This window comes from Oncorhynchus clarkii, chromosome 33, assembly GCF_045791955.1.
Source record: "Oncorhynchus clarkii lewisi isolate Uvic-CL-2024 chromosome 33, UVic_Ocla_1.0, whole genome shotgun sequence".
Lineage (NCBI taxonomy): Eukaryota > Metazoa > Chordata > Actinopteri > Salmoniformes > Salmonidae > Oncorhynchus > Oncorhynchus clarkii.
This window is the reverse complement of record NC_092179.1, coordinates 13,027,547-13,039,604: the sequence shown is the minus strand read 5'-3', so window position 1 is coordinate 13,039,604 and position 12,058 is coordinate 13,027,547. Positions and strand designations below refer to the sequence as shown.

The 12,058-nt window shown below is 46.1% G+C and overlaps 1 pseudogene; it reads right to left on the bottom strand.

The window, feature by feature from the left end:
• Positions 1-725: 725 nt before the first annotated feature.
• On the bottom strand, positions 726-11,625 carry LOC139393073 (FYVE, RhoGEF and PH domain-containing protein 4-like; annotated as a pseudogene).
• Positions 11,626-12,058: the final 433 nt, after the last annotated feature.

The window sequence follows — 12,058 nt, the reverse complement described above, 5'->3', positions numbered from 1 at the left end:
TTAAAGTAGTAGAAAGTTCCAGAATCATGGTAGCATCCACATGAATGTAGAAGTGTTTAGAAACATACTATATTCTTATTTACAATACAAGTGACTCCAAAATGACATAATATATTAATTTACCATACATTTCTATTTGGAACAAAATAATCTGAAACATAACGAAAAACAAACAGCAAATGCATCCAACAAGGTTGTAGAGTCACAAGCTTGATGTAACCATTGCATGCTAGGAATATGGGAGCAAATATTTTGCACTACTTTAATATCTATATAAGTGAATATGTCCCAATACATGGGTCCCCTAACATGGGGGGACTATGTACAACACGTGCTGTAATTTACAAACAGGTCACCCGATATGGATGAAAATACCCTTAAATTAAAGCAGATAGTCTGCACTTTAACCTCAGTCATTGTATCATTTCAAATATGTCACTATCCCAATACTTTTGGAGCTCACTGCATCTCATTAAGGCCTTAACACTGAACACAAGTGCAGAGACTGGGGGATAGCTTGTGTTTGAACACGGAGGCTGTTTGAGCGAGAGGCCTCGCTGTCATTGACAGCCATCCCGTTTCTATTTGCGACACTCCCGTAACCATTATCAGTGACACTTTCGTTGCCATATATGACCGTCTCCTTGCCATTGCCAACCATGGCGTTGTCCTTAACCACCATCCCATTTTCATCACCTTCATCACCTGTCCCTTAGAAGGGGACCCTAGACAAGGCCTTCACATCCTGGGGAAAGGGCAGGGATGGACATGTGGAGGTGAGGTGTGGAACCTCTAGAATGCCCCCCCTCCATGCCCTCTCCCCTCTGTTGGCCCGGAGGATCAGGGCGGAGTGGCAGTCTAGACACACCTTGTTCACCTTGTTGCCATCGTACTCCAGAGTTACTTTGTTGTCTGAACACCTCCAACACACCACCTGACAGACAGGTGGACACACAGGAAGTCATGGTCATATCGGTCTGGTTATGTTAGAAAGAACGGAAGTACAACACTGAACGTGAATGCCATTTCAACTAATCATAACCTCACCCCAGCCTTAGGTAAAGTGAATGTGAAGTGTGTGTTGTGTGTACGTGTGTGTTAACTCACACAGCCACAGGCTCTGCAGTGGTGTCTCCATCGGGTGAGGGCGTTGAAGGGTTCGCTACACTTCATACACATGGTCACCTCATTGTCCCTGATCCATCGAGGGGCACGCCGACCCAGCTCCTCCATCTGTTCACGCACACAGGAACAAAGACCAACACTCAAAATCAGTTCAGTCTCGCCATGTTGTTTTACCACCCGTACATGCAAGAGGATCTCAAATTAGTTGTTTCTCCTTCCCTTTTGCTAAAAGATCAGTTCCCCTCCACACCCATTTGCCTGTGATTTATCCCTCTATATTAATTCTGGAGCATACCGTACAGATGGAGGAACACACACAAAAGAATGGAAGAAAACATTCTATCAGTCTCTGTTTTGCACAAAAATAAAGGATCCTTACAGATACCTCTACTTCTTTAGAAGTTGACTTAAAAGTCTCATTCTTCTGTCGGAAAACATCAATAGTGTCCTGGAAAGCCTGAAAGTACAAGGCACGTCAGACCATGTGTACTCTCTCTATATACTCATCATGTGCCATTGGTCATTTAAACATGTTTCAAAATATGACAAAGCACTGTTACCTTTAACCAGTCCTCTTTGTCTTGTTCAGAGCTGGAAAGACAAAGCCACATGTTAACATTTATACAAAACATATACACATCCATCCAAGACCTTCAGGTGAGTTATATTATTGTGACACCCCCCCCCCCCCCCCCTCACCTAGCCTGTAGGTCCAGGGTCCTCTCCAGGGTCATCTCCTTGCCAGACACCTGGAAGGTGTGGGGGTGGTGTTCGTTGGTGGTGCGCTGCACCGTCATGCCCTCCAAGTCAATCCGTGTGCCGCTGCCCCCCCAGGCTGAACCGAGGAGTGCAGCACAGCAGCATGTTGTTGAACTGGATGGACAGCAGGGGGGCAAGAAAGACATGAGGGTTTTAAGTATGAGCCACAAGAGTCTCCTGAATGAGCCGTTAATGCAGGAGTGTCAAACTCATTTCACGGAGGGCCGAGTGTCTGCGGGTTTTTGTTTTTTTGCCTTTTAATTAAGACCTAGACAACCAGATGAGGGAGTTGCTTACTAATTAGTGACCTTAATTCATCAAGCACAAGGGTGGAGCGAAACCCCGCCCTCTGTGGAATGAGTTTGACACGTGTGGGTTAAATGGATGGATGTTCAGTGGTTCCTAGTCAGTGAAGTGCAAGATTCTGGCAAAATAGAGATGATTTCAGTTCACATTATACATAGAAGAAAATCATGTCTGTTCTACACTATACATAGCAACATTATGTAATGTTGCGTATTCCTAAACTCCATAAGGTCTCCATTGGGAAAGAGGTGGTCTGACCTCAATGGGACTTCCTGGTAAAATGAAAGGTTAAAATATTGTGAGCTGGTCTAACCAGGAAGAGGTGTCTCTCCATGGCAGAGTTCCTGGCAGCCAGCATCAGGATGCATCCCTCCCTGATGAAGTCATTGGAGGGGTTCATCACGTCCTCCTCCCCCAACATCTCGTAGATCTCCAGCAGCTTCTTCAGGTTCTCCTAGAGGACAACGCGGCAGAACAGAGGATGTTAGACAACAAAGCAGATCCCAAACTTCTGTCCCAACCGATAGCAAAATTACAAAGTACAGATGGTAGTGGTTAACAGTAGTAACCTCTATGCCTAAAGAGAAATGGTATCTAGATATACTGTACTGACAATTGCTATCTGCAGTAAGTAGAGGATTAGCATATTAGTTCTGCACGTACTGATTGGCGGATGGCGCTGTTGGAGTGTGTTGCTGCCATGGAGATGACCTGCAGAGACTCTGAAGGCAGGCAAAGAGATCAACACCGTATTGTTTTAGAAAAGCAAAACCACAAAACCCCTAAACCACAAAACCTAATCTATTATGGTTTCTGTGAAAGTTACTACAAGTCTGAGCAAAAGTGATGACACTGCGTGAGTCTTGGCTAGTAAATGAGGACTACCTGAACTCTGCTACAGTAAGAGTGAGGCCGGTCTTTGTGGATCTACTGTATGTAGGACTATGTCTATGCTACAGTAAGAGTGAGGCCGGCCTTTGTGGATCTACTGTATGTAGGACTATGTATTTGCTACAGTAAGAGTGAGGCCGGCCTTTATGGATCTACTGTATGTTGGACCATGTCTATTCTACAGTAAGAGTGAGGCCGGCCTTTGTGGATCTACTGTATGTTGGACCATGTCTACGCTACAGTAAGAGTGAGGCCGGCCTTTATGGATCTACTGTATGTTGGACCATGTCTATTCTACAGTAAGAGTGAGGCCGGCCTTTGTGGATCTACTGTATGTTGGACCATGTCTATGCTACAGTAAGAGTGAGGCCGGCCTTTGTGGATCTACTGTATGTAGGACTATGTCTATGCTACAGTAAGAGTGAGGCCGGCCTTTGTGGATCTACTGTATGTTGGACCATGTCTATGCTACAGTAAGAGTGAGGCCGGCCTTTGTGGATCTACTGTATGTTGGACCATGTCTACGCTACAGTAAGAGTGAGGCCGGCCTTTGTGGATCTACTGTATGTTGGACTATGTATTTGCTACAGTAAGAGTGAGGCCAGCCTTTGTGGATCTACTGTGTGTTGGACTATGTCTATGGTACAGTAAGGCAGGTGTCAACTCACTCTCTGCATGTCATCATCAGGCAGTCTCTTGAGGTAGTCTCTCAGCAGCATCTCATAACGAGGTAGCCTCTGGACCGGCTCCAACATGTGGTGCTGCATGGTCAGACTACCACACACCTCCCGACTCTGGAAGATAACAGAAAATCAACAACAGGGCAAGATTGACTAAATGTTTCAACCACTGGAAATTTAGCACCTATTGATTTTCATTAGGGGAATGGTGAAATCCAGATTAAGAGAATGAATAAGATATTCATCACTACTGTGGACGGTTCTGACTTAGAATATGTGGACATCGGCGATGTCATTTACAAAATAGCCTCCAACACTCTACTCAGCAAATTGGATGCAGTCTATCACAGCGCCATCTGTTTTGTCACCAAAGCCCCATATACTACCCACCACTGCGACCTGTATGCTCTCGTTGGCTGGTCCTCGCTACCTATTTGTCGTCAAACCCACTGGCTCCAGGCCATCTGTAAGTCTTTGCTAGGTAAAGCTCCCCCTTATCTCAGCTCACTGGTCACCATAGCAACACCCACCCGTAGCACGCGCTCCAGCAGGTATATTTCACTGATCATCCCCAAAGCCAACACCTCCTTTGGCCGCCTTTCCTTCCAGTTCTCTGCTGCCAATGACTGGAACGAATTGCAAAAATCACTGAAGCTGGAGACATATCTCCCTCTCTAACTTTAAGCATCAGCTGTCAGAGCAGCCTACCGATCATTGCACCTGTACACAGCCCACCTGTAAATAGTACACCCAACTAACTTGTAATTAATTTGCCACTATGGCCTATGTATTGCCATACCTCCCTAATCTTACATTTGCACACACTGTATATAGATTTTTATATTGTGTTATCGACTGTATGTTTGTTTATCCCATGTGTAACTCTGTGTTGTTTGTGTCGCACTGCTTTGCTTTATCTTGGCCAGGTCGCAGTTGTAAATGAGAACTTGTTCTCAACTGGCCTACCTGGTTAAATACTGGCCTACCTGTATATCCTGTATGACGTTCCTGAATGGTGCGGACCTCTCCGTCCAGACTCTAAGCAGCTCCATGGCGTGGTCGAAGCTCATCACGTACTCAGCATACATCCTGAGGAAGGGAGCATGCTGCTGCATGACATCACCCAGACGAGGGCTCACAGACCTGTGGGGTCAAGGGTCGGAGATCAAAGTTCAAAAAAATGATTATTTAATCAGTTTAGATATGCTAGCGATTTAATGTAGGAATGTTAAAACTACTGTGGTCTTTGTGAGGCCGGATGAATTACATAAAATATAACCATATTTTTAATTGAATAAAAAGGTTCCAATCCAATCATGTCCTTCAGTCCCATTATAGATAAGGACTTCCATTGCATCATCTATTTGGGTTGTCTCACCATTGGCCCATGTGTGTCTCCAGGTCTGGCAGTAGGAACTGGCTGTGGAAGGTGTGGATGGAGGAGATGTTGGAGAAGATGGTCCTCACCACATCTAAAGGGAACAAGCCTACCGCCTCCTCAGTCAACCGGGCACAGAACACCTGCACACACATGTTAAAACACCGCTAATCACCACATACTGATCAAGTCATGTGGTGATAACTACAGAGGATGAACAGGAACAGTGAAGTTGACAGTGACACACTGACCTGGTCTAGCAGGTGAAGGCGGGCAACATAGGCCCTCTCTGTGAGTAGAAGCTTGTTGGCAATCTTATACAGCTTCTGTTCAGTGGAGTCCTGCAACCTCACCTCCTCACTCCCTCTCTTCATCTTCTTCTCTTCTGTAGATCACTCCTGAAGCATGGCCTCCTCCGTCCCAGTCGCAGCTCTGTGAGAGGGGGAAAGTTCCACGTTGAGCCCTGTATCCATCTTCCATCCGTCTCCTACATGGCCGTTGACCAGTACAGCGTCCCACATCAGGTCCAAACCGTACATATTTATGGGAGAGATTTCCCTCGCTCTGCCCTCCCTACAGGCCACTACTTCTGCCCTGTCTGGACTGTGAGCATTCAGTCCTGTGTGTGAGCTGTCGGTAGGCCCACTGCCTGGGTCTCTAGGCTGGCCCAGGCTTATAGAAGTGGTGGTATGTGTTGGGCTGCTGTTAGCTGATCTGAGCACAGACTGGTTTTCCTCAAGGTGAATGAGGTCAGGCAGGCTGCAGGGTGATCCTGCCATCAGTCTATATCTCTTTATCCTGGCTCCAGGGCTTCTCAGCTGGTTCAGCCTGGATCCCGCTCCCTTCCCTGGGGACTGAGATCCTAGTCCACCCTGTATGGAGCTCTTTCCTGGGCTGTGGATTCCTAGTCCCTTTCTTGGGCCCTGGGTCCCTGGTGGTACCCCCTTCACCGGTCTATGGCTAGGCCTGGTCCCAGGACACTTTCCTGGGCTGTGGACTGCTAGCCCCCTCCCTTAGGGTCCTGATTCCTTCCCTTTGAGTAGAGCTCCTCTTGGCCCCTGGACAGGGCTCTTCCCAGGGCTCTGGAGATGGGCAGGTTGAGGAGACACTGCAAACAAGGAGGGAGGAGGGGGAAGTTGAGTAAGGGATCTATCCTAGCCTGGTTCCAGAACAAAAATATAAACGGTAATGATGCTCCCACAGCTACAGTACTGTACACAGAGCCACATGTACTGCTGCTCAGTTCTGAGGGAGAGCGAGACACTGGACACCTACAAGTGACATACAGTAAGGGTACGAGGAAGTTAATCTAGTTTGAACAGTCCATCCTCTGATGGTATACTTACAAAATCAATCTGTAATCGACACCCCTGTGACATTGGTTGGAGGGGCAATCTGTGTTTGCTACATCCATTTCTGGACTTTGAGATTGGTGAAATGTGCCCATTGATTTCTTGAATAATGTAACTTGCAGATGACTCATGAGCTTGGTTCAACCGTCTTACCTCGACGGAATGCAAAATGTAAGCGTGTACTTGTAAACAAAACACTATAGCCTCAAATGGTTAAAACTATAGTTTTGGTCTATTATATTAATTATATTGTTTAAATTGGGTTGACTAATGAGTGAATTGTCTGTAAAACGGAATAAACAGTAAAAAAAAAATATATATAATAAAAGAAAGTGTTTGGGCAGGAGAATGGTCTGTCACCTTGTTACAGAATTCATAATGGGTGTAGCGCACTGCTAGACCCTTCTTTACTCCAAATGTGGTGCCTCTGAATTCCTTTGTGAATGAAGTGGCCTCATTTTTTATTATGATAAAGAGGACATTGTTCTTTAACTGAAGTCGTTAGCTCGCTTATTCTAAGAGTTTCCAATGCTTTCAGGCGTTTTCCCAATGATGTCAGGAGAAATGAAATACTAACAACTGCATTCCTGGACAAAACGATGCCAAGCTTTGTGATATTATTAACAATGCCAGGAATCAAAGTGAAACAGCTAAATTCCCCAAACGTCGATGAGATAGATGGTGTTTCTCCCAGTCACCAGACTGCTTTTCATTCTCACTTCTCTCAAAGTGTTAAACATTTCTAGTCTTTCTTACGTCACTGGAAAGATAATCGGCTACATGTTTTAACCAACAGACTGCAGTCGGTGTCTACTGAGGAGGAGAGGACGACAAAAGCGACCGTTTGTTGTTTTGAAGTGGGCAAAAGTTAGCAAAACAGGTTCTGGATTTCAGGCTAACATTCCAGTCCATGTACTCAGTCATGCTGTTTACCATGATAAGGAGTGGCATGATAAATCAGACAGACTGCTACCCGGGCTAGGTAAAAATGAGATGGAAAGAGCCAACTGCCAACACGAGTTTAGCCTAATAACGCTGACTCTTCAGTATTGGCAGAGTTTGTGTTCACAACCCTGTGTGTTTGTCATACAGTGGCGAGTTAAATATAATGTTAGTTAGCTAGTTTAAATGGTACTGTGAAATAGTCAACCAACTGAACGAAGTGTTTTTATTTATTTTATTTTACCAGGTAAGTTGACTGAGAACACGTTCTCATTTACAGCAACGACCTGGGGAATAGTTACAGGGGAGAGGAGGGGGAAGAATGAGCCAATTGTAAACTGGGGATGATTAGGTGACTGTGATGGTATGAGGGACAGCTTGGGAATTTAGCCAGGACACCGGGGTTAACACCCCTACTCTTACAATAAGTTCCATGGATTCTTTAATGACCTCAGAGAGTCAAGACACCCATATAACATCCCATCCGAAAGACAGCACCCTACACTGGGCAGTGTCCCCAATCACTGCCCTGGGGCATTGGGATATTTTTTAGACCAGAGGAAAGAGTGCCTCCTACTGGCCCTCCAACACCACTTCCAGCAGCATCTGGTCTCCCATCCAGGGACTGACCAGGACCAACATGCATGTTTCTGGTCAAGAAAAAGCCCACAACTTCAATCCACACGTGTTGTCTGTCTCTGACAAATGTCTCCTCGCTTCTCACATACACCATTCCATAGGACAGAGGAGCGCTTCGCTCACACACACACCACTGCTGTTCTTGAATTGAGTCCTGCATCAGTCTCTAAGACTCATACACACCCAAACCCACTCACTGCTTATCAGCGAGTGTCCCTTTTTGACTGAGTGGTCAGTCTGTCAGAATGTTCAGTGTGTGACTGTCTTGTCAGAGGATGTGTAAGGGGCAGAGCTTCCTGAGTGAAATCAGGTGACAAAACAGTTCCATCAATAACTCGAGAGTATTTGGTTAACATCTTACCTAGGCTGATGTTTTTTAACTTCTGACCTAGGACCTACGGTCTCCAGATTATTACTGGGGGCAATAACATTAACATGGGGCTATTGTCCAGTGAGGAAACATGGTGAGAAATACTGCCATCTCCACTACATCTTCACAAACAATAAACCAGTACATTAGCGTGTAAGGGACAGTAAATCACTGTAACATATTATACCAGTCAGCTGTACTCCAATGCCTTGGCAGACACTCTTTATGGCTTCAGCACTATGTAGACTAAATCTACAGAGCCACAGGCAACCTCCAGTCATTTTGTGCAGGGGAAAGAAGGAGATTTCAGTTTAGCTCAACTTCAGTAAACCCGAAGAGCTGAGCCCTGCTGCTGCCAATTTGCACAGACAAACACACAACACCCAGAGAACGTTGTTTACAAACATAACCAGTGTTGTGTCAGGATACACACCCACCAGGGCATGCCAGTGGTAGATTAGCATAACTAGTGTTGTGTCAGGATACACACCCGCCAGGGCATGCCAGTGGTAGATTAACATAACTAGTGTTGTGTCAGGATACACACCCACCAGGGCATGCCAGTGGTAGATTAACATAACTAGTGTTGTGTCAGGATACACACCCGCCAGGGCATGCCAGTGGTAGATTAACATAACTAGTGTTGTGTCAGGATACACACCCGCCAGGGCATGCCTTTGGTAGATTAGCATAACCAGTGTTGTGTCAGGATACACACCCGCCAGGGCATGCCAGTGGTAGATTAGCATAACTAGTGTTGTGTCAGGATACACACCCGCCAGGGCATGCCAGTGGTAGATTAGCATAACTAGTGTTGTGTCAGGATACACACCCGCCAGGGCATGCCAGTGGTAGATTAGCATAACTAGTGTTGTGTCAGGATACACACCCGCCAGGGCATGCCAGTGGTAGATTAGCATAACTAGTGTTGTGTCAGGATACACACCCGCCAGGGCATGCCAGTGGTAGATTAGCATAACTAGTGTTGTGTCAGGATACACACCCGCCAGGGCATGCCAGTGGTAGATTAACATAACTAGTGTTGTGTCAGGATACACACCCGCCAGGGCATGCCAGTGGTAGATTAACATAACTAGTGTTGTGTCAGGATACACACCCGCCAGGGCATGCCTTTGGTAGATTAGCATAACCAGTGTTGTGTCAGGATACACACCCACCAGGGCATGCCAGTGGTAGATTAACATAACTAGTGTTGTGTCAGGATACACACCCGCCAGGGCATGCCAGTGGTAGATTAGCATAACTAGTGTTGTGTCAGGATACACACCCGCCAGGGCATGCCAGTGGTAGATTAGCATAACTAGTGTTGTGTCAGGATACACACCCGCCAGGGCATGCCAGTGGTAGATTAGCATAACTAGTGTTGTGTCAGGATACACACCCGCCAGGGCATGCCAGTGGTAGATTAGCATAACTAGTGTTGTGTCAGGATACACACCCGCCAGGGCATGCCAGTGGTAGATTAACATAACTAGTGTTGTGTCAGGATACACACCCACCAGGGCTTGCCAGTGGTAGATTAACATAACTAGTGTTGTGTCAGGTACACACCCGCCAGGGCATGCCAGTGGTAGATTAACATAACTAGTGTTGTGTCAGGATACACACCGGCCAGGGCATGCCAGTGGTAGATTAGCATAACTAGTGTTGTGTCAGGATACACACCCGCCAGGGCATGCCAGTGGTAGATTAGCATAACTAGTGTTGTGTCAGGATACACACCCGCCAGGGCATGCCAGTGGTAGATTAACATAACTAGTGTTGTGTCAGGATACACACCCACCAGGGCTTGCCAGTGGTAGATTAACATAACTAGTATTGTGTCAGGATACACACCGGCCAGGGCATGCCAGTGGTAGATTAACATAACTAGTGTTGTGTCAGGATACACACCGGCCAGGGCATGCCAGTGGTAGATTAGCATAACTAGTGTTGTGTCAGGATACACACCCGCCAGGGCATGCCAGTGGTAGATTAGCATAACTAGTGTTGTGTCAGGATACACACCCGCCAGGGCATGCCAGTGGTAGATTAACATAACTAGTGTTGTGTCAGGATACACACCCACCAGGGCTTGCCAGTGGTAGATTAACATAACTAGTATTGTGTCAGGATACACACCGGCCAGGGCATGCCAGTGGTAGATTAACATAACTAGTGTTGTGTCAGGATACACACCGGCCAGGGCATGCCAGTGGTAGATTAACATAACTAGTGTTGTGTCAGGATACACACCGGCCAGGGCATGCCAGTGGTAGATTAACATAACTAGTGTTGTGTCAGGATACACACCCACCAGGGCATGCCAGTGGTAGATTAACATAACTAGTGTTGTGTCAGGATACACACCGGCCAGGGCATGCCAGTGGTAGATTAACATAACTAGTGAAATTACCAACATGTTCCTCTTCTGCCTTAGACATGGCTGAGTTCACCCACTTCAGTAAAAAAATAACATGGGCTAGTTTCAATGCACTTGCGCTAGCCACCCTAAAAACAAAAAGTGTAGGGTAACTCAACCACTAATAATACATTGCCTGAGTTAGTTTACAATTAGAGAATAGGCGCTAATAGTGTCTCCATTGTGGCCATGACAGAAAGCCATCAGCTAGGGACTAACTAGGAGGCACTAGGGCTGTCACTGAATGGCTGGTGTTCTGCCACAACTGTACAGGGTTGACCAGACCAGTCAGTTCCGACAGCATTAGATTGTGCTCCCCAATGACATGCACACCTCGTTCATGTCAACACACCACACCAGTGTTTGCCTCTCTCCAGTCAGACTTTCTATCTAAAGATGACTTGGCTGTGGGCATCTTCTTCGCCGTTTCCTCAACATATGACTTCGGATCAGGAGCCACTGAAGATCCATCTCCACTAATCTGCTCAAAATGAGTTAAATCCATCATAACAAGCGATGCAAAAACCACACAGACAACCTAGGCTATAGTAGGATACATTTGAAATGTGTCCAGTGAGTTCTATTTGCGCTGACGCACTCACTCAACGTTTCCAAAAAACAACTGCAGTTGGAGACGGCTGACCTTCTGTCTCCTGCGGTATTCCCTTCGACTTTCTCCTCACCGCCGTCCGCCTAAACTCCTCCGTCTCACGATGAGTGGTCTTCACACTCCCCCTCTTCATCGGGTCGCCGTCAAACATGGTAATATGATTTATAATAACCTTTATACAACGTATTGTTCACCTGATCGCGAATAGAGATCGGATTCGAGGCGCCGGTGGGATTTACTCAGGTAACGTTAATTACCGAGCTGGTCCTCCAACAAAAACGTAAATAGGCGTACCAAATTCCAAAAGTCCAATACAAATTTCCACATGCTATGAATCTCCATCAGTGATGTCGAATCCGATAGATCTTAACAATGGCACCAATAAACCCTCTGCCCCCTGTGAGCCTTTGGTGGCCGAAACTCGAATGCCATTTTCCAAAAGGTGTTGATGGTAATGTTTCAAAATAAATATACGAAAGTGTTTAGCAGTCCCCTATAAGATTAGGGGGAATTTATTGTGTTTTGAAATGTAGGCTTTACATGGTTAAATATGCAATAAAAATGATTTGAAAGATACCATACAT